Source organism: Bos grunniens, chromosome 6 (assembly GCF_055505025.1).
Source record: "Bos grunniens cultivar Pamir isolate PY7600 chromosome 6, Bosgru_T2T1.0, whole genome shotgun sequence".
NCBI lineage: Eukaryota > Metazoa > Chordata > Mammalia > Artiodactyla > Bovidae > Bos > Bos grunniens.
Window position 1 is genome coordinate 94,420,078 of NC_141170.1, and position 22,855 is coordinate 94,442,932.

The window sequence follows — 22,855 nt, forward strand, 5'->3', positions numbered from 1 at the left end:
TGATGAAAGTGAAAGAGGAGACTGAAAAAGTTGGCTTAAAACTCAGCAGTCAGAAAACTAAGGTCATGGCATCTGATCCCATCACTTCATGGCAAATAGATAGGGAAACAATGGAAACAGTGACTGACTTTATTTGGGGGGGGCTCTAAAATCACTGCAGATGGGACTGCAGCCATGAAATTAAAAGATGCTTGCTCCTTGGAAGAAAAGTTATGACCAACCTAGACAGCACATTAAAAATCAGAGACATCACTTTGCCAACAAAGGTCCATCTAATTAAAGCCATGGTTTTTCCAGTATTCATGTATGGATGTGAGAGTTGGACCATGAAGAAAGCTAAGCATCAAAGAATTGATGTTCTTGAACTGTGGTGTTGGAGAAGACTCTAGAGAGTCCCTTGGAGTACAAGGAGATCCAACCAGTCCATCCTAAAGGAAATCTGTCCTGAATATTCATTGGAAGGACTGATGTTGAAGCCAGAACTTTGGCTACCTGATGCGAAGAACTGACTCATTGGAAAAAACCATGACGCTGGGAAAAATTGAAGGCGGGAGGAGAAGGGACGACACAGGATGAGATGGTTGGATGTCCTCATCGACTCAATGGACATGAGTTTGAGTAGGCTCTGGGAGTTGGTGACGGACAGGGAAGCCTGGCATGCTGCAGTCCATGGGGTGGCAGAGTCAGACACGACCGAGCAACTGTACTTATCTGAAATAGAGCTGTAATACTCTTTTGGACTCTGTGGGAGAGGGAGAGGGTGGGATGATTTGGGAGAATGGCATTGAAATATGTATAATATATATGAAACGAGTCGCCAGTCCAGGTTTGATGCACGATACTGGATGCTTGGGGCTGGTGCACTGGGATGACCCAGAGGGATGGTATGGGGAGGGAGGAGGGGGGAGGGTTCAGGATGGGGAACACATGTATACCTGTGGCGGATTCATTTCGATATATGGCAAAACAATACAATATTGTAAAGTTAAAAAATAAAATGAAATAAAAAAGACTCAATACTTACTATCCCAGTTTGCTTCCCTAGGCCCCATGACTTGCTGAAATATCAGGGAAGCATGACTAGTTACTTTCACTCTCATATTTTTATTTACCCCAGAAAACAAATTTTTTGCTGCCATAAAACAAAAATAATCTTTACCAAAAGTAATTTTTGATCATAGATTTTATTTCATGTAGCTCACCAAGGGATTTTTACCAGTCTTAATAGTGTTAGATTTTCAGACAGAGTATTCCATTATAACTTAGATGATATGCATTCTTACGTGTGATTAAAAAGTAGACATGGTACATCAATATCTTATCAGGATTCTTGGTGGATGAGTCTATATTAATTCATATTCCATTAGTGAAATATGGTCCTGCATTCATCATGGTTTTTAACATTTGAAACATTTTAGAAGGAAAACCCTTCTTTAGGTATACTTTTGCTTTTTTTGTATCCATAAAAAGGAAATCAATTAACTGGAATTTTGTTGATGACTCAAGGGTCATCAGTATGAACATATATTATTTCATGGTTTAAACCCTTAAAGTCAATCCTTAGGCATAAACCTATCCAGAGGCATTTTAGGATTTGCCCCTACACTAAGGAATTCCAGATTATTCTGCTTTTAGGCCTTTGCTTGTTTTCAGCTGAAACATTTTTTGAAAGTGAAAAGTGTTATTTGTTCAGTGGTGTCCAACTCTTTGCAACCCTGTGGATTGTAGCCCTGGCAAGAATTCTGTAGTGGTTAACTGTTCTCTTCTTCAGGGGATCTTTCCAGCTTAGGGATCGAACCCAGGTCTCCCACATTGCAGGCAGATTCTTTACCATCTGAGTCACCAAGAAAGCCCCAAGAATATTGAGGTGGGTAGCCATTTCCTTCTCCAGATCTTGCCAACCCAAGGATCCAATTCTGGTCCCCTGCATTGCAGGCAGGTTCTTTACCATCTGAGTCACCAGGGATATTTTTTGGCTGTTTCTACATCAATCTCTAGGGCTTCCCAGGTGGCTCAGTGCTAAAGAATACACTTGACAATGCAGAAGATGCAAGTTCAATCCTGTACAATATTATGAATCTCCATCCATAGTTCTTCAGACACTCTGTCTACCAGATCTAATTAGTAGTTCTAGTTAGTACACATTTCTTGATGGTTTCATGTATGTAGCTCTCTGATTCATTGCATCTTATATTTGGTGGTTTTTATACATACAAAAGCTATAAATTTGTGAACATTAATTTTAACATCTTTTAATTTACTGAATTTTTTGATTAATTATCTTGGATTTGCAGATATTTTTGTCTTCAGATAGTAGTATTTTTATCTCCTCCACCTTTCTAACTTCTGTAGTTCTTTTTCTTGTCTAAGTGTATTGACTTAATAAGTCTAGTTCAATATTAATAGTACTATGAAAATAGTTACAGTAATTAGTATAGCTAATGTCCTTGTGTTTTCCTAACTTTGTTAGAAATTCCTCAATTAAATGTCATGGCAGTACTCTACAAAGATAATCATAGAATTATAGTTATAACTCATAATCATAGAATACATTAATATATTTCATTAATGAATTTCTTTATACTATGTTTTCCCAGTTTTGCTTGTCAATATTTCATCTACTTCATTAAAAAATGTATCAGAAATTTTTCTATATTTTCTATGCCTGGGAAAAAGTCAATATAATTGGAATTAACTGTTCTATTATTATTTAATTCTGATAATATTAGAATTAAAGGTTGTTAGAATTCTTCAATTAAACTGTCTGAATGTGTTGCTTTTGAAAGACTACTTCTTTGGCACTGTATTTATATATGGAAGTGCTTCCCTGATGGCTCAGATGGTAAGGAATCTTCCTACAATGCAGGAGACTGGGTTTGATACTTGAGTCAGAAAGATATCCTGGAGAAGGGAAAGGCTATCCACTCTAGTATTCTTACCTGGAGAATTCCATGGATAGAGGAGCCTGGGACCCCAGTCCATGGGGTCCCAAAGAGTCAGACACTACTGAGCTGCTAACACTTTTCTTTTACTTCTTTATATATGGAAATATTTTTACTGTTTCTTTCTCTTTAAAACCAGTTTGTAAATTATGTCTTCTTAGAAAATTATCCCTTTTATCTAAATTCACTTTATAAATAGTTTTTTATACTCAGTTTATTTCATTAAATTATGAAGTTATTATTACTTGTTATTTCTTATTCTATATAAGAAATTGTCATTGTTATTGTTATTTTGAGATTAGTCTAATTTATTTGCTATTTAAATTTTTAAGGAATTAGCTCATTTATGTATTGTTTTTAAAGTTTTTAATTCATTACATTTCTTTTTATATTAATTCCTTCTTTCTATTTTCATTCTTTCACTTTTATTTTCTAAATTTTGATGTTAAATACTTAGAAAAATTTTATTTTTACTCATAAAAATGTTCAGCTTTAAACTTCACTGTGAATAGGGCTTTCACTGTATATTATAGTTCCTATTTTTACCTTGTATTTTCTTTCGGATCAAAAGTTGTTAAAACAGACATTTCACGTGTCCAAGAAAAGATGTGTCCTTACTTTTTCTGATTTTGTAACTGATTTCTTGCTTTATTCTCTGGTGCTCAAAAAATTTTGTCTATAATACTTGTATCTTTTGGAATTTATTGAGGTTTTATTTTTTGAGGCCCCAAATACTTATATTTGTGAATTTACCATAGATACGTGAAAGCAAATGTTCTCTGTTATTAAGGGACTGAGTCTGATAGATGTTCATCAGCTTTATCTTCTTGCTTATGTCACTTAGGCTTTTTGAATCTTCTTTTTTATAGAAGTATTTGCTTTGCATGTACTGTAGGTTTATAAAAGTGATAATATAAACTTAAATTAGGCAAAGCATTTTTAATAATCAATTGGAAAAATTATACTGGTGAAACTGTCAAAATATAAATATTCTCTTACTATTAGTTATAAATTCAAAGAGAAATAAAAAGTTATAAAATGAATATTTGTTTGTTTAGTATTTAATACATAACACTGTTTAACTTACTATACAGTGCAAGCATTTTGTGTATGCTTGGGCATATTGGTATATTCCTTTCTAAGTTTGGATCAGCATCCAAGACTTAATTCTTTATACATTTCCAATTGTGTAAAATGCCTCTGAGAGTTCTTTTAATGTGAAGTTTTTTGCTGACATCACTTCCTCTAGGACATATCCTCTGGCTATGCATCTATAATCTCTTAGGCAGCAACAGTTGCAACATTCCCATGGTCAGCTATTTCTTCTAGGATCCATTTATATCAATTCAGATTTCACTTTGAGAGTTACCACTTTTCACTTCTTTACTGCACTTTTATATCTGATGAACAAGCCTCTGCTCATATTATGTATTTTTGTAAAATAACATGTAGGTTTATCACTGAAAGACAAGTTGTGCTTAGTCACTCAGTCATGTCCAACTCTTTGTGACTTCATGGACTGTAGCCAGGCTCCTTTCACCATGGAATTCTCCAGGCAAGAATACTGGAGTAGGTAGCCAGTCCCTTCTCCAGGGGATCTTCCTGGCCCCAGTATTGAACTCAGGACTCCTTCATTGCAAGTGCATTCTCTATCATCTGAGCCATCGGGGAAGAAAAAACACATATATACACTTTACTGCCTGTTAGTGAACTGCATAACAGATGCTCATTGAGCAGTCACCAACATACTTTGAAAGAAATGACATAATCCTTGATCAAAAAGTGAATCTGTTATTTACATAGCAATTTATAGAATGAAGGGCTGGTAAAAGAGTTTGTATTTTATACAATTACTCACAGCTAAAATAGCATGGTAATAGAAATTTGAAATATGTTGTTGGGGAACTGATGTTCTGAACCATCCATGGATGATGGTTAGAGATGATACCTGAATTTTAGCCACTTAATATTATTCTGGACTCAAAAAAGTAAATGAAAGTTTCCTATCAATTTTGTGCTTTCTATTTTTCTATAATCTCTTGAAATGTTTGCTTTATGAAAGGTACTACTATGCTATCAGTTGAGAAATGCACTAAAACTGTTACCTTTGTCTAAAATCATACTTCAGACATTCCTGTTTCAGCTAGTGCTTTTTGACTTGAATTCTACCTTGATGGACATTAAGATTGTGATTCTCTGTTCTCTTTTTGTTTGCATTTATTATAATAGATACCTTTGCTTATTATTTTATCCTTTATGAATCTGATGTTTTAAGTGGCATTCTTGTAGAAAATGAAGAATTCAATTTTATTTTATGGCCTATACTGAAAACAAATTTTTCCAGTTGACATATAATATTGTGTAAGTTTAAAATGTATAATATAATGATTTTATGTATGTATATATTGTGAAATAATTACTACAATAAGGTTAGTTAACATCCATCATTTCATATTGTTACAATTTTTTGTCCTTGTGATAAGAACTTATAAGATATACTTTCTTGACAAGTTTCAAAAATACAGTCCAGTATTATTAACTATAGCTAACATTATATGCTGCCAAACTATTTATCTCATAACTAGAAGCTTGTACTGTGGCCACTCTCACCCAATTCCCCCATCCTACTCCCTGCCTTTGGCAACCTCCAATGCATTCTCTGGGCTTCCCTGGTAGCTCAACTGGTAAATATTCCACCTGCAATGTGGGAGACTTGGGTTGGGAAGATCCCCCGGAGGAGGGCATGGCAACCCACTCCAGTATTCTTGTCTGGAGAATCCTCATGGACAGAGGAGCCTGGTGGGCTACAGTCCATGGGGTTGCAAAGAGTTGGACATGACTGAGAGACTTGGCACACAATGCATTCTCTGTTTCAATGAGTCTGTTTTTTTTATAGATTTCACATATGAGTGAATCATTCTCTACTTGTCTTTCTTTGTCAGACTCATTTCATTGAGCATAATGCCTTCTTAAAGTCTGTCCATGTTATTGCAAATAGCAGGATATCCTTCATTTTCATGGCTGAATAGTATGCAATTGTGTGCATATATACCACCTTTTCTTTATTGATTCATCTGTCAGTGCACACTAATGTTGTTTTCATGCCTTGGCTATTATAAATAATGTTGCAATAAAAATGGGGGTGCAGATATGTCTTTGGGATATTGATTTTATTTCCTTCAGATATATACCCAGAAGCAAAATTGCTGGATCATATAGTACTTCTATTTCTAATTTTTTGAGGAATCTCCATAGTGTTTTGCTTAGTGGCTGTACCAGTTTACATTCCAACCAATAATGCACAAAGGTTCCCCTTTCTCCTCATCCTCACCAGCAGTCACTATCTTGTGTCTCTTTGATGACAGCCATTCTACCAGGTATGAGATAATAGCTTACTGTGGTTTTGATTTGCTTTTTCCTAAGGATCAGTGATATTGAATACCTTTTCACACAGCTGTTGCCCACTGGAATATCTTCTTTGGAAAAATGTCTATTTTTCAGGTGCTTTATTCATTTTTGATTATTTGCTTTTTGCTATTGAGTTGTATGAGTTACATATTTTGGATATTAACTCCTTATCAGACATATGGTTTGCAAAACTTTTCCCCCACTTTTTAGGTTGCCTTTTCATTTTGTTTAAAATTTATTTTGCTGTTGCAGAAGCTTTTTAGTTTTATATTGTTTCATGTGTTTACTTTTGCTTCTGGTGTCAAATCCAAAACAAGCCTCGGCATGACCCATATCAAAGAGATTTTCCCTATGTTTGCTTCTAGGAGCTCTAAAAATATTTTTATAGATAAGTAATTCTATTTATTTTTATAGATGAACTGGGTATGTCTGTATTTTCTTTTTATTTATTTATTTTTTTTTTTTAGTTTTTTTTTTTAATTTTATTTTATTTTTAAACTTTACATAATTGTATTAGTTTTGGCAAATATCAAAATGAATCCACCACAGGTATACATGTGTTCCCCATCCTGAACCCTCCTCCCTCCTCCCTCCCCATACCATCCCTCTGGGTCATCCCAGTGCACTAGCCCCAAGCATCCAGTATCGTGCATCAAACCTGGACTGGCATCTCGTTTCATACATGATATTTTACATGTTTCAATGCCATTCTCCCAAATCATCCCACCCTCTCCCTCTCCCAGAGTCCATAAGACTGTTCTATACATCAGTGTATTTTCTTAACTATCAAGAGCAATGTTTTCTTCTATACATTTTCTATTTATTTAATGCTCTTCATCCTGTTAGTGTTTAAATTTTACATATTAGTGTGATAGTTTCTCACATCAACTATGACAATAGTTTAATCAAAGTCAAATATTTTAATGCAAGTATCACATTTATGATTTTGATTAATGTTGAAATTAAAATCTATGATTCAGGTCACCATTCTAGCTACAGATCTAAGGAAAGATATTTCAAAACTGACTTAACTTATAATTAAATCTTCTCTTTGATTCTACATTGAATGGTTGTGTTATCTGTTTCATCTTTTAAGGGAGGTCAGCTACCTTTTACCATAAGAGCCTCATTTTTGTGATATACGTGCTTCAAATTATAAAGTTAGACACTGCTTTAAACTATAAATTTGGACATGGGGTATTCTTGCTCAAAATATGTATCATCCAATACTAAGAGAAATATAAACAGAAAGCCTACTATACAAATTTTATGAAAAACAAGTTGATATTTGAATTCTATATTTTCTAATACCTCTTTTCTTTTCTCTCTACTTCTGAAAACACTAATCTCCTCTTCTGACCTCACTACTCCCAATCATTATGCTGTTCTCAGGTTTCCCACAATACCCCACCATGATGATCCATTTGACTTTTTATTAAAACTTACTATTCCCTTATTCCAATCCGAATCCTCCCACTTAAGTAAATTGGGTGTTTGGGATTCAACATCTTACTTCTAGCAAATAATGCATTTTCCTTTTCTAACAAAATTTATTGGATTGGGTTAACCTAAAGAACTCATTTCCTTGAAACATATTATTTTCTTTAGACATTATTTATTCACCTTTTAAAATAATGTATGCACAGGTGCTTCAGGAAATACTGAACACTACAAAAAAAACAAGAAAAAGATGACAAATTTCATGCAGGTATGTTAGGAGAGATATAAAAATAACAGGATTTTTGGCATCCCTGATTGTTTTATTCCAATCAAATGGATTTTATTTTATTTTATTTTTGGATTTTAGAATAAATTGAAACTCTTTCAGTAGTTTCATTCATCCAGAAATGTCTATTAGGGCTCCACTTTATGTTATGTATTGTGATAAATATGGACAGTATAATGGCATATGACACAATCCCTAATAGGCACAGAACCCAGCAGAGGCTTTTCATACAGGTTTGTAAGTTTTAGACGGAAGAGGGCACCGTGCATTATTATGAAACTGCATGGATGGGGCAGTGAAGTCAGAAAACAGTCATTGCAAAACTACAGAACTGTGAGAAAACAGAAGTGTGTAAATAAGGAACACACATAGTGTGGAATAGAAATGGAAATTTCAAGAGAGCTGAGGTTGGAAAAGTGAAAGAAGTATAACTTGTATGTCCTGCCAATAAACTCAATTTTCATCCTTAAGACAGTGCAGAGTTACTGATGGATAAAGCCTTTGACTGTGTGGATCACAATAAACTGTGGAAAATTCTGAAAGAGATGGGAATCCCAGACCACCTGACCTGCCTCTTGAGAAACCTGTATGCAGGTCAGGAAGCAACAGTTAGAACTGGACATGGAACAACAGACTGGTTCCAAATAGTAAAAGGAGTACGTCAAGGCTGTATATTGTCACCCTGCTTATTTCACTTATATGCACAGTACATCATGAGAAACACTGGGCTGGAAGAACTGCACAAGCTGGAATCAAGATTGCTGTGAGAAATATCAATAACCTCAGATATGCAGATGACACCACCCTTATGGCAGAAAGTGAAGAGGAACTAAAAAGCCTCTTGATGAAAGTGAAAGTGGAGAGTGAAAAAGTTGGCTTAAAGCTCAACATTCAGAAAACAAAGATCATGGCATCTGGTCCCATCACTTCATGGGAAATAGATGGGGAAACAGTGGAAACAGTGTCTGACTTTATTTTGGGGGGCTCCAAAATCACTGCAGATGGTGATTGCAGCCATGAAATTAAAAGACACTTACTCCTTGGAAGGGAAGTTATGACCAACCTAGATAGCATATTCAAAAGCAGAGACATTACATTTTCAACAGAGGTCTGTCTAGTCAAGGCTATGATTTTTCCTGTGGTCATGTATGGGTGTGAGAGTTGGACTATAAAGAAAGCTGAGCACTGAAGAATTGATGCTTTTGAACTGTGGTGTTGGACAAGACTCTTGAGAGTCCCTCAGACTGCAAGGAGATCCAACCAGTCCATCCTAAACGAGATCAGTCCTGGGTGTTCATTGGAGGGACTGATGCTGAAGCTGAAACTCCAGTACTTTGGCCACCTGATGCAAAGAGCTGACTCACTGGAAAAGACCCTGATGCTGGGAAATATTGAGGGCAAGAGGAGAAGGAGACGACAGAGGATGAGATGGTTGGATGGAATCACTGACTCAATGGACGTGGGTTTGGGTGGACTCTGGGAGTTGGTGATGGACAGGGAGGCCTGGCGTTCATGGGGTCTCAAAGAGTCAGACATGACTGAGCAACTGAACTGAACTGACAAGCAAGTCAGTGACATGATTTTCTACAAAGAGACCAAAAGAGGGAAGAAAAATTGAGGAATGACACTTAGCTGCTTTATTCTAGTTCAGGTTTGTTATTACACAAACTCAAAGATTGTTATTATTTTAAAATGGTTCTCTCTTAATGGTTAGTTCAAAAGGTAATAGTATTTTCAAAAGGGTCCTTTAATCTTGTTCTAGCAGAAGGTAATATAACTTCAACCCCAAAATTTTTCTTTTTTTTTTTCTATTTTTATTTTTCTTTTTTTTCTAATTTTATTTTATTTTTAAACTTTACAATATTGTATTAGTTTTGCCAAATATAAAAATGAATCTGCCACAGGTATACCTGTGCTCCCCATCCTGAACCCTCCTTTCCAAAATTTTTCTTAATCAGACATCTTTCACTGCTCTGGCACTTATTTCCACTTCTTCTTTTCCAGACGATTTTTATCATCTTAAGATGCAGTTTTTTCCATACTGTCCATGGGGTTCTCAAATCAAGAATACTGATGTGGTTTGCCATTCCCATCTCCAGTGAATCACATTTTGCCAGAACCCTCCACCATGACCCATCATCTTTGGTGGCCCTAGATGGCGTGGCTAATAGTTTATTGACTATATCAAAGCCTTTGACTGTGTTGATCACAATAAACTGTGCAAAATTCGTCAAGAGATGGGAATACCAGACAACCTTACCTGCCTCCTGAGAAATATGTCTGCAGGTCAAGATGCAACAGTTAGAACCAGGCATGGAACGACAGACAGGTTCGAAATTGGAAAGGAGTACATCAAGGCTGTATATTGTTAACCTGCTTATTTAACTTATATGCCAAGTACATCATGAGAAATGCTGGGCTGGATGAAGCACAAGCTGGAATCAAGATTCAGTTCAGTTCAGTTCAGTTCAGTTGCTCAGTTCTATCCAACTCTTTGTGACCCCATGAATCGCAGCACGCCAGGCCTCCCTGTCCATCACCAACTCCCAGAGTTCACTCAGACTCACATCCATCGAGTCAGTGATGCCATCCAGCCATCTCATCCTCTGTCATCCCCTTCTCCTCTTGCCCCCAATCCCTCCCAGCATCAGTCTTTTCCAATGAGTCAACTCTTCGCATGAGGTGGCCAAAGTACTGGAGTTTCAGCTTTAGCATCAGTCCTTCCAAAGAAATCCCAGGGCTGATCTCCTTCAGAATGGACGAGTTGGATCTCCTTGCAGTCCAAGGGACTCTCAGGAGTCTTCTCCAACACCACAGTTCAAAAGCATCAATTCTTCGGCGCTCAGCCTTCTTCACAGTCCAACTCTCACATCCATACATGACCACTGGAAAAACCATAGCCTTGACTAGACAGACCTTTGTTGGCAAAGTAATGTCTCTGCTTTTGAATATGCTATCTAGGTTGGTCATAACTTTCCTGCCAAGGAGTAAGCGTCTTTTAATTTCATGACTGCAGTCACCACCTGCAGTGATTTTGGAGCCCAGAAAAATAAAGTCTGACACTGTTTCCACTGTTTCCCCATCTATTTCCCATGAAGTGATGGGACCAGATGCCATGATCTTTGTTTTCTGAATGTTGAGCTTTAAGCCAACTTTTTCACTCTCCACTTTCACTTTCATCAAGAGGCTTTTGAGTTCCTCTTCACTTTCTGCCATAAGGGTGGTGTCATCTGCATATCTGAGGTTATTGATATTTCTCCCAGCAATCTTGATTCCTGCCTGTGCTTCTTCCAGTCCAGTGTGTCTCATGATGTACTCTGCATATACGTTAAATGAGTAGGGTAACAATATACAACCTTGATGTACTCCTTTTCCTATTTGGAACCAGTCTGTTGTTCCATGTCCAGATCTAACTGTTGCTTCCTGACCTGCATACAGGTTTCTCAAGAGGCAGGTCAGGTGGTCTGGGATTCCCATCTCTTTCAGAATTTTCCACAGTTTATTGTGATCCACACAGTCAAAGGCTTTGGCATAATCAATAAAGCAGAAATAGATGTTTTTCTGGAACTCTCTTGCTTTTTCCATGATCCAGTGGACACTGGCAATTTGATCTCTGGTTCCTCTGCCTTTTCTAAAACCAGCTTGAACATCAGGAAGTTCACGGTTCATGTATTGCTGAAGCCTGGTTTGGAGAATTTTGAGCATTACTTTACTAGCGTGTGAGATGAGTACAATTGTGTGGTAGTTTGAGCATTCTTTGGCATTGCCTTTCTTTGGGATCGGAATGAAAACTGACCTTTTCCAGTCCTGTGGCCACTGCTGAGTCTTCCAAATTTGCTGGCATATTGAGTGCAGCACTTTCACAGCATCATCTTTCAGGATTTGAAATAGCTCAACTGGAATTCCATCACCTCCACTAGCTTTGTTCATAGTGATGCTTTCTAAGGCCCACTTGACTTCACATTCCAGGATGTCTGGCTCTAGGTCAGTGATCACATCATCGTGAATATGTACAGTTCTTCTGTGTATTCTTGCCACCTCTTCTTAATATCTTCTGCTTCTGTTAGGTCCACACCATCTATGCCCTTAATTGTGCCAATCTTTGCATGAAATGTTCCCTTGGTATCTCTAATTTTCTTGAAGAGATCTCTAGTCTTTCCCATTCTATTGTTTTCCTCTATTTCTTTGCATTGATCGCTGAGGAAGGCATTCTTATCTCTTCTTGCTATTCTTTGGAACTCTGCATTCAGATGCTTTTATCTTTCCTTTTCTCCTTTGCTTTTCACTTCTCTTCTTTTCACAGCTACTTATAAGGCCTCCCCAGACAGCCATTTTGCTTTTTTTCATTTCTTTTCCTTGGGGATGGTCTTGATCCCTGTCTCCTGTACAATGTCACGACCTCAGTCCATAGTTCATCAGGCACTCTCTCTATCAGATCTAGTCCCTTAAATCTATTTCTCACTTCCACTGTATAATCATAAGGGATTTGATTTAGGTCATACCTGAATGGTCTAGTGGTTTCCCTACTTTCTTCAATTTAAGTCTGAATTTAGTAATAAGGAGTTCATCATCTGAGCCACAGTCAGCTCCCGGTCTTGTTTTGGCTGACTGTATAGAGCTTCTCCATCTTTGGCTGCAAAGAACATAATCAATCTGATTTCGGTGTTGACCATCTGGTGATGTCCATGTGTAGAGTCTTCTCTTGTGTTGTTGGAAGAGGGTGTTTGTTATGACCAGTGCATTTTCTTCGCAAAACTCTATTAGTCTTTGCCCTGCTTCTTTCCATATTCCAAGGCCAAATTTGCCTGTTACTCTAGGTGTTTCTTGACTTCCTACTTTTGCATTCCAGTCCCCTATAATAAAAAGGACATCTTTTTTGGGTGTTAGTTCTAAAAGGTCTTGTAGGTCTTCATAGAACCATTCAACTTCAGCTTCTTCAGCGTTACTGGTTGGGGCATAGACTTGGATTACTGTGATATTGAATGGTTTGCCTGGAAATGAACAGAGATCATTCTGCCGTTTTTGAGATTGCATCCAAGTACTACATTACGGACTCTTTTGTTGCCCATGATGGCTACTCCATTTCTTCTGAGGGATTCCTGTCTGCAGTAGTAGATATAATGGTCATCTGAGTTAAATTCACCCATTCCAGTCCATTTGAGTTCGCTGATTCCTAGAATGTCAACATTCACTCTTGCCATCTCTTGTTTGACCACTTCCAATTTGCCTTGATTCATGGACCAGACATTCCAGGTGCCTATGCAATATTGCTCTTTACAGCATCGGACCTTGCTTCTATCACCAGTCACATCCACAGCTGGGTATTCTTTTTGCTTTGGCTCCATTCCTTCGTTCTTTCTGGAGTTATTTCTCCACTGATCTCCAGTAGCATATTGGGTCCCTACTGACCTGGGGAGTTCCTCTTTCAGTATCCTATCATTTTGCCTTTTCATACTGTTCATGGGGTTCTCAAGGCAAGAATACTGAAGTGGTTTGCCATTCCCTTCTCCAGTGGAGCACATTCTGTCAAATCTCTCCACCATGACCCGCCCGTCTTGGGTTGCCCCCAAAATATCAATAACCTCAGACATGCAGATGACACCACCTTTATGGCAGAAAGCAAAGAAGAACTGAAGAACCTCTTGATGAAAGTGAAAGAGGAGAGTGAAAAGCTGGGTTAAAACTCAACGTTCAAAAAACTAAGATCTTGGCATCCAGTCCCATCACTTCGTGGCAAATAGATGGGGAAACAGTGACAGACTTTATTTTCTTGGGCTTCAAAATCACTGCAGATGGTGACTGCAGCCATGAAATTAAAAGACGCTTGCTCCTTGGAAGAAAAGCTAGGGCCAACCTGCTGCTACTGCTAAGTCACTTCAGTCGTGTCCAACTCTGTGCGACCCCATAGACGGCAGCCCACGAGTCTCCCCCGTCCCTGGGATTCTCCAGGCAAGAACACTGGAGTGGGTTGCCATTTCCTTCTCCAATGCATGAAAGTGAAAAGTGAAAGTGAAGTCGCTCAGTCGTGTCTGACTTTTAGCGATCCCATGGACTGCAGCATACCAGGCTTCTCCATTCATGGATTTTCCAGGCAAGAGTACTGGAGTGGGGTGCCATTGCCTTCTCCAGGGGCCAACCTAGACAGCATATTAAAAAGCAGAGGCATTACTTTGCCAAAAAAGTTCATCTAATCAAAGCCATAGTTTTTCCAGTAGTCATGTATGGATGTGAGAGTTGGACTATGAAGAAAGCTGAGCACTGAAGAATTGATGCTTTTGAACTGTGGTGTTGGATAAAGACAAGATTTTGAGAGTCCCTGAACTGAAAGATCAAACTAGTCAATCCTAAAGAAAATCAGTCCTGAATATTCATTGGAAGACTGATGCTGAAGCTGAAGGTGGCCAACACTTTGGCCACTGATGTGAAGAACTGACTCATTGGAAAAGACCCTGATGCTGGAAAAGATTGAAGGCAGGAGGGGATGGGGACGATAGAAGATGAGATGGTTGGATGGCATTATTGACTCGATGGGCATGAGTCTGAGCAATCTCTGGGAGTTGGAGATGGACAGGGAAGCCTGGTGTGCTGCAGCCTATGGGGTCGCAAAGAGTTGGACACAACTGAGTGACTGAACTGAACTGAAAATGCAATTTATAAGCATTTTTGTTGCCTCCACAATAATTGTCTTTTATTTGCTATCTACTGGCACCTTGAGTATGTGTAGTCTGTGAGAGTAGTTGGCAACTATTCAGTCTTTTATGTCAGGTTTGTTTTTGATCCACCAACCATGATTTGCAGGAATAGAAACAAAACAAACAGAAGTGAAAGTCAGTGGATCCAGCAATGCTTTTCTCTTTCAAACACTGTGACTTTATCAAGTCCCTTGGTCTTTACAGATTTTAGTTATATTAATTCCTTAATATGCAAAACAAGGGGATCAATATAGATCAGTTCCAATCTTGTAACCTGGAACTTTAGGACTCCCAGGGATGCCCTAAGTGTCTCTTAAAAAGATACAACCATGAAAGTAGATCTGTTTTTACCTTTTCCTGCAAACTGAGCAGCTATTCTTTCATCTGTTGTATAAATTAGATTTGGGTTCCAAAATCATCGCAGTTGGTGACTGCAACAATGAAATTAAAAGATGCTTGCTCCTTGGAAGGAAAGCTATGACAATCTTAGCATATTAAAAAGCAGAGACATCACTTTACCAACAAAGGTCTGTGTAGTCAAAGCTATGATTTTTCCAGTAGTCATATACAGATGTGAGAGTTGGACCATAAAGAAGGCTGAGTGTCAAGGAACTGATGCTTTCAAACTGTGGTGCTGGAAAGGACACTTGAGGGTCACTTGGATTGCAAGGAGAGATCATACCAGTCAATCCTAAAGGAATTCAACCTTGATTATTCATTGGAAGACTGTTGCTGAAGCTGAAGCTCCAATACTTTGGCCACCTGATGCAAAGAACAGACTCACTGGAAAACACCCTGATGCTGGGAAAGATTAAAGGTGAAAGTAGAAGGGGGCGGCAGAGGAAAAGATGATTAGATAGCATCACCAACTCAAGGGACATGAATTTGAGCAAAGTCTGCTGGAGAGTGGAGAATAGAGGAGCCTGGCATACTGCAGTCCATGAGGTCACAAGAGTCGGACATGACTTAGCGACTGAACAACAACAACAATATAAATTAGGTATTTGTGTACGATTTCATTTAAAGAACAGGTCAATCAACTAAAAAGAATTTGAAAATAACTATCTATATAACTCCCTAAGGTCCATTTCAGTTGTCACATTTTATCCTATCTCTTCTTGTTTTTTTATTTCCCAGACATACTTCACAGTTCCTGTGTGTCGGTAGTATATATTAAAATGCTGCGTCAGAGATACAGCAAATGATACAGTAAATGCCTCTTAAGAAAAGAATGGACAAACACACTAATTGGTTTGTTAACCCCATCTCTAATACTGATAGATAGATAACCATTAAGTTCCAGTCACTCCTCAAGACAACAGAGACAGTTCCAAACTCAGGCAATTACTTACATTCTTGGAATCATCAGTCAGCTAAACCAATGCATTAAGCATGAACTGTTGGGTTGGACACCTAATATATTGCATTATTTTTTAAAATCCTAACTATGTCAAGACCTACAGGAGCCTGTTTTTCCCTTGAAGACTTTACAGACTATTAAAAGGAAAACATGTCAATAGATTATTGCAGTAAAAACTGGTAAGTACTATTATAAAATTATCATAAAAGTGCTATCAGCATCCAGAAAAAAAGGAATTTCTGACTCTGGCTAAAGTAGTAAAAATTCATAAGTAAATCTATAAACTGAGTTATTAAGAATGAAAGAGACTGTGCTATATGGAGCAAATCTCTAAACCATGACGGTAGCAGGACAGCACATATGCAGAAGGTATCGAGGGAAGAAAACCTGGGGAGGACAAGGTAACTCAGGAGTTTGGCGTGGCTGCACCACTCAGTACATTGGTGGTTGAACATCAAGAATAAAAGGCTGCAGAGGTACTTTCCTTCAGATTAGAGATGTTCTTTTATATTATTATAAAACTTTCAGTTCAGTTCAGTCACTCAGTCATGTCCGACTCTTCATGACCCCATGAATCGCAGCACGCCAGGCCTCCCTGTCCATCACCAACTCCCGGAGTTCACAGAGACTCACGTCAGTGATGCCATCCAGCCATCTCATCCTCTGTCGTCCCCTTCTCCTCCTGCCCCCAATCCCTCCCAGCATCAGTCTTTTCCAATGAGTCAACTCTTCCCATGAGGTGGCCAAAATACTGGAGTTTCAGCTTTAGCATCATTCCTTCCAAAGAAATCTCAGGGCTGATCTCCTTCAGAATGGACTGGATGGATCTCCTTGCAGTCCAAGAGACTCTCAAGAGTCTTCTCCAACACCACAGTTCAAAAGCATCAATTCTTTGGCACTCAGCCTTCTTCACAGTCCAACTCTCACATCCATACATGACCACAGGAAAAACCAGAGCCTTGACTAGACGAACCTTTGTTGGCAAAGTAATGTCTCTGCTTTTGAATATGCTATCTAGGTTGGTCATAACTTTCCTGCCAAGGAGTAAGCATCTTTTAATTTCATGGCTGCAGTCACCATCTGCAGTCATTTTGGAGCCCAAAAAAATAGAGTCTGACACTGTTTCCACTGTTTCCCCATCTATTTGCCATGAAGTGATGGGACTGGATGCCATGATCTTCGTTTTCTGAATGTTGAGCTTTAAGCCAACTTTTTCACTCTCCACTTTCACCTTCATCAAGAGGCTTTTTAGTTCCTCTTCACTTTCTGCCGTAAGGGTGGTGTCATCTGCATATCTGAGGTTATTGATATTTCTCCCAGCAATCTTGATTCCAGCTTGTGTTTCTTCCAGTCCAGCGTTTCTCATGATGTACTCTGCATATAAGTTAAGTAAGCAGGGTGATAATATACAGCCTTGACATACTCCTTTTCCTATTTGGAACCAGTCTGTTGTTCCATGTCCAGTTCTAACTGTTGCTTCCTTACCTGCATACAGATTTCTCAAGAGGCAGATCAGGTGGTCTGGGATTCCCATCTCTTTCAGAATTTTCCACAGTTGATTGTGATCCACACAGTCAAAGGCTTTGGCATAGTCAATAAAGCAGAAATAGATGTTTTTCTGGAACTCTCTTGCTTTTTCCATGATCCAGCGGATGTTGGCAATTTGATCTCTGGTTCCTCTGCCTTTTCTAAAATTTAGGGAATGGAGACTCAACAAAGACTTTTAAGGGACAATTTGGCAAGATAGATTTGTCTTCTAAAAAAAACATAACAATGATGTGGAATATGAAAGATGGGCTGGAATAAGGAGGATGCAACAAGAAGAACAAGAAAAGAGGCTGCTGCAGTAGGTCAGAGAGAAGGTGAAGAAGGCCTGAGAGATGAGAAGAGCAACCAGACTGGCGAGAATACCTCAGGATGAGTTAAAAGGATCTGGTGACTGGAAATAATGAACTAATAGAATTCTAGCACAGGAAAACATGAAAGCTATTCTCTGTTCTATTCCATTAAAGATGAAAAAGCATTCCTTATAAACTCTATTTTTCACAAAACATGACTAGCAACTGTTAACTCTCAGATAAATATATAGCCAGTCCATTTGTGAAGACTAATGGATAACTTAATTAAGGCCTGACAAGATTCTCTAGGATAAGAGATAAGGGCAATTCCTATTTAACAGTCCCCCATAGATGGATGACATAGGCATTATTAATAATTATTTAAGGCATTCCCCATCCTAATGAAGAATTAACACAGGAGCTCACCTTATCACTTGGAACATCTTGCCAGATAGTCCAATCTGGAGTCTATTTTTGCTTAGTCAAAAAGCCTGACAGTTAGCCATGGCAGGCTATTAATCTTTGTGCTGACTTCAAGTACAATATCAGGGTTGTAATTTGGCTTAGGGTTTGTCACAACGGATTGTTTTCTGAGATAGCAGATGGTTTGGAAACCATCTGCCATGACAGACCAAACTGACTAGAATTTCAATTGTCTGTTCCAGGAGCGATGATGAGAAAGGTGCACGCGGGAAATAAACTCTCCTGGTTTAACTGAAAATGACAACGGATTCGTGGTCAGAACATTGACAGGTTACAAGAAGGAAGGGAAAATGAGAGGCAAGTGGGAAGTTCCTAATTAACTCCAATCTACTTCAAGTAAATTTCCCTGACTCAATGTTATTGCACAGATGAGGAAAGTCGATTTATGCAATCCAAGGCTTGATTTTATAATTTTGCTCTTGAAGAAGGAGATAATCAAACAGCAGAAGGAGTATAATAACTAGAGACCTGGATTACGGTGATTCAGAGTGAGGTATCAGGTAATTGAATCTAGACAGTTTATTCAGAGCAGGATGCAAATAAGTAATTTGGACATCTTAAATGAGCTCTGCCAAGTTAAAAGCCTCATGAAAATTTTGTAAATATGCCATGTGCTTTAATGCAATCTGAGAGTAGAAGGTAGTTTACAGTGATTTTGGACTTCTATTTGGCCATTATTATTATTATGGCTTTTAAAATGTTTTCCGTGACATCCTTCCTGTGTAAATGAATATGTCCCAGGGACACTCTAGTAAATGAGATGAATTAATGTAAAATCCTAAATAATTCATGTGCTCGGAAGCCACTGAGACATTGCTCATATTTTTATAGAAACCAAACCACCTTGTGATGCATTAAAAATGTATCTGCATATGAAAATATCTCAAATATTAAGTATAAAGCTGTGCTTAATCCGAAAAAAAGAAGGAAACATATTAAAAGACCATAATAAAAACCACTTTATACTAGTAGAGATAACTAATAGGATTTTGATTTGATGTTTTGTTTTGTTTCATTTTTTGGAGCTCATTTCACTATCTTTGCCATCATTTCTATGGTTCTGAATTAAACTGGAGTGACATTAACAGAGGAGGAGAGCAAGTGAGATATGGAAGGGAGACTGGAACTAAAGCAGTGACACTGAGGAGCAGAAGGCAGTATGAGATGAATTGAGGCAGAGATATTTATGTTCCTGCCCCTGTCAAGGTCTGATTTTAGGCTTGTTATATAAAATTCTCAAGGTCACTGTTTTCTTATCTATAAAATACAATAATAGCATCAGTCTTAAAGCTTATAGTGAAGTGAAAGTCTCTCAGTCATGTCCGATTCTTTGAGACCCCATGGATTATACAGTCCATGAAATTCTCCAGAATATTGGAGTAGGTACCCTTTCCCTTTTCCAGAGGATCTTCCCAACCCAGGGGTCAAACCCAGGTCTCCCGCATTGTAGGTGGATTCTTTACCAGCTGAGTCACAAGGGAAGCCCTTAGCGTACAAGGCTATTATAAAAATTAAATGAGATAATATTAATATGCAGATTGAAGGGCACGATACAGAGAAGCACACAAAAATTTGAACCTACCTAACCATTCTGCTGCAGGAAAGGACCTCGTACTGCCAGCTTTTTCTAAAAAGGAATTTCTAGATGTCCCTTCAATAATAACAGGGAAACATAAACTGGGATTGTGAGCGAATTTGGAAGACCATCTTCTTGGTCTTAAAGTTTAACCCTATCATTTAACAGTAGTTAAGTTCACAGTTATTTAGACTCAATTTCCTCATCTATATAATAAGGGTAATGTTAGTATTTACTTTATTGAAGGTTTGCTAGAATTAAATGAAATAATCTGCATTAAGTACTTAGTACAGGTCTAAGCACCTGGCAATGACTCAAAATGTTACCTCTGAGTATTCCATTGATTAGCTCCACATAACAAGAGCCATGAAAAATTTTATCTGTGATACAGGACAAGCACAATGATTTTCCTCTCCAGCATAGCACTGTGCTATGAAAATGCAATAAACAGAATTTTCAGCATAAATGTTGCTTAATTATGGTTTGTTCCAAGGAAGTCTTGCCCTTTAAGCAAATAATTCTGAGTCATTTCTGTTCCTATTTCAGGGAAAAAAAACTAAAAGATATTAGCAGCTCCACTTCTAATACTTGAAAACATTGGAGATTAAACGTGATCAAGAACTCAAAGATAATCAACTCTTGAAATAAGGAAACTGTACTAGGTGAGTTTATCTGTGCGGATTCTTTCCTATGGATACAATTCCAGTCCTTGCTGTGTGGGATAACTGAAATTCAAATACAGACCATACTCTTAGTGGCTTGATTAGTCAGAGAACAGAATCTAGAACTGCCAGAGTAGCTAGAAAATGAGGGAAGAAATGAAGAAGGGCCCACAATACTGTATAAATCCTGTCTCAGTTCTGAGCTAAACCTTGTACTGAAATATACAAGGGAGACATCAAGGAACCTGACTGAAAGTTGATGGAAATGAACTGAGGTTTCAACCATTACTATAACACGGGTTACAAAATTCAGAGATTGGCTGCAGCCAAAGTTCACTTCTTGCTAAAATTAACTTAAAGAAAAAATGGTTTCAATGAATGAAAAGATGCAAAATCTCAGCTGATAAATAAAAACTATTTAAAATGAATAAATTGAAATTCTAGAACTAAAGAGTACAATATCTGAAATGAAACATCAGTTAACTTGAAGACATATAAAAAGAATTAATCAATCTAAAAATCAGAGATAAGAAATTAAGAACAAAACCTCACTGACTGTGACAAAATAAGCTGATAAACATTAGTAATTGAAGTTGTATAAAGAATAAAAGGGAGATAAAAGAGTAGAAAAAAATCTAAAAAAATAATAAGCAAAAGTGTGCCCAATCTGATAATAAAATCTATCTAAAAATTTTAGAAAACCCTAAGCAAATGAAAAACAAAATGGGAATTATGATTCTGTGTCAAACTCACTGCATCATAGGGTGCCCAGATTAAACATTGCTTGTGGGTAAGTCTGTGAGGGTGTTTTTAGATGAGATTAGCATTTGTATTGGTAAATTTGGAAAGTTAACTGCCCTCCTCAGAGTGCTGGGCATCATCTAATTCATTGAGGGCCTGAACAGAACAAAAAGCAGAGGAAGAAGGAACTCAGATGATTTCACTGTGAATTCTATAGTACATTTCAAAAACAATGCCAATCTTACTAGAATTAGAAATAGAAAAGAACACTTCAAGAAATAGAAAAGAATATTTCCAATTTCTTTAAGCAGGCCAGGAAATACTGACACAAAATTGACAAAGACATTACCAAGACCTAAAATGAATGACCAATATCATTTATCATAGTTGCAAAAATTGTAAACAAGGTATTAACAAGTTTAATTCAGCAATATATAAAAAGGATATATATATCATGACCAAATGATTTCTATATCAGGAAAGTAGAGATTAAACATTCAAATCATTCAAGCTATATAGTAATTTCTACATATTAATTGAATTAAAAAAAAGCAAAGCATAGTAAACTAAACTTTAGTTTAGTTACTACTAAACATAGTAACCCGTGTTATAGTAATGGTTGAAACCTCAGTTCATTTCCCTCATAGTAAACTCACATAGTAAACATCACATAGATGTAGAAAGATAAAGAAGAAGCATTTGCCGAAATTCAACACCCATCCATTTTAAAAACTCTTACTTAACTATGAATAAGAGGCAACTTCTTTAATCCAGGAAACATTTACAAAAAACAAACAAATGTCTACATGGTCAAAAACTAAAAACTTCTCTTCTAAGATTAGGAAAAAGAAGATATCTGCTCTCAGTGCTTCAGTTAAAAATTTTACTAATGGATATAACCACAGTGGCAAAGTAATTAAAAGGCATGAAAACTGAAAAAGAAGTAAAGCTTGTTTATTTTTTAATTGTTTGCACTTGAAATCTTAAAGAATCCACAAAACAATGACTAGAACTAAAAAGCGAATTTAGCAAGCTCACAAAATACAAAATTGAGACAAAATTCACTTACACTTCTACATTCTAACAGAAACAATGGCAAAGAGGAAATTTTTTTGATCTGTATATTTTGTTATAATAAATAAAACTCCCCACATTTCAGCAAAAACTAAAATGAGAAAAAATAAAATAAAATATTGCAAGTTCACTACATTAAAAACTACAAAGTAATGCTACGAGAAACACTTTGGCCACCTAATGCAAAGACCCGACTCATTGGAAAAGACCTGGGTGTTGGGAAAGATGGAAGGCACAAGAAGAAGGGGAGGCAGAGGATGAGGTGGTTAGATAGCATCACCGACTCAATGGACTTGATCAAATTCTCGGAGATCGTGAAGGACAGGGAAGCCTGGCATGCTGCAGCCTATGGG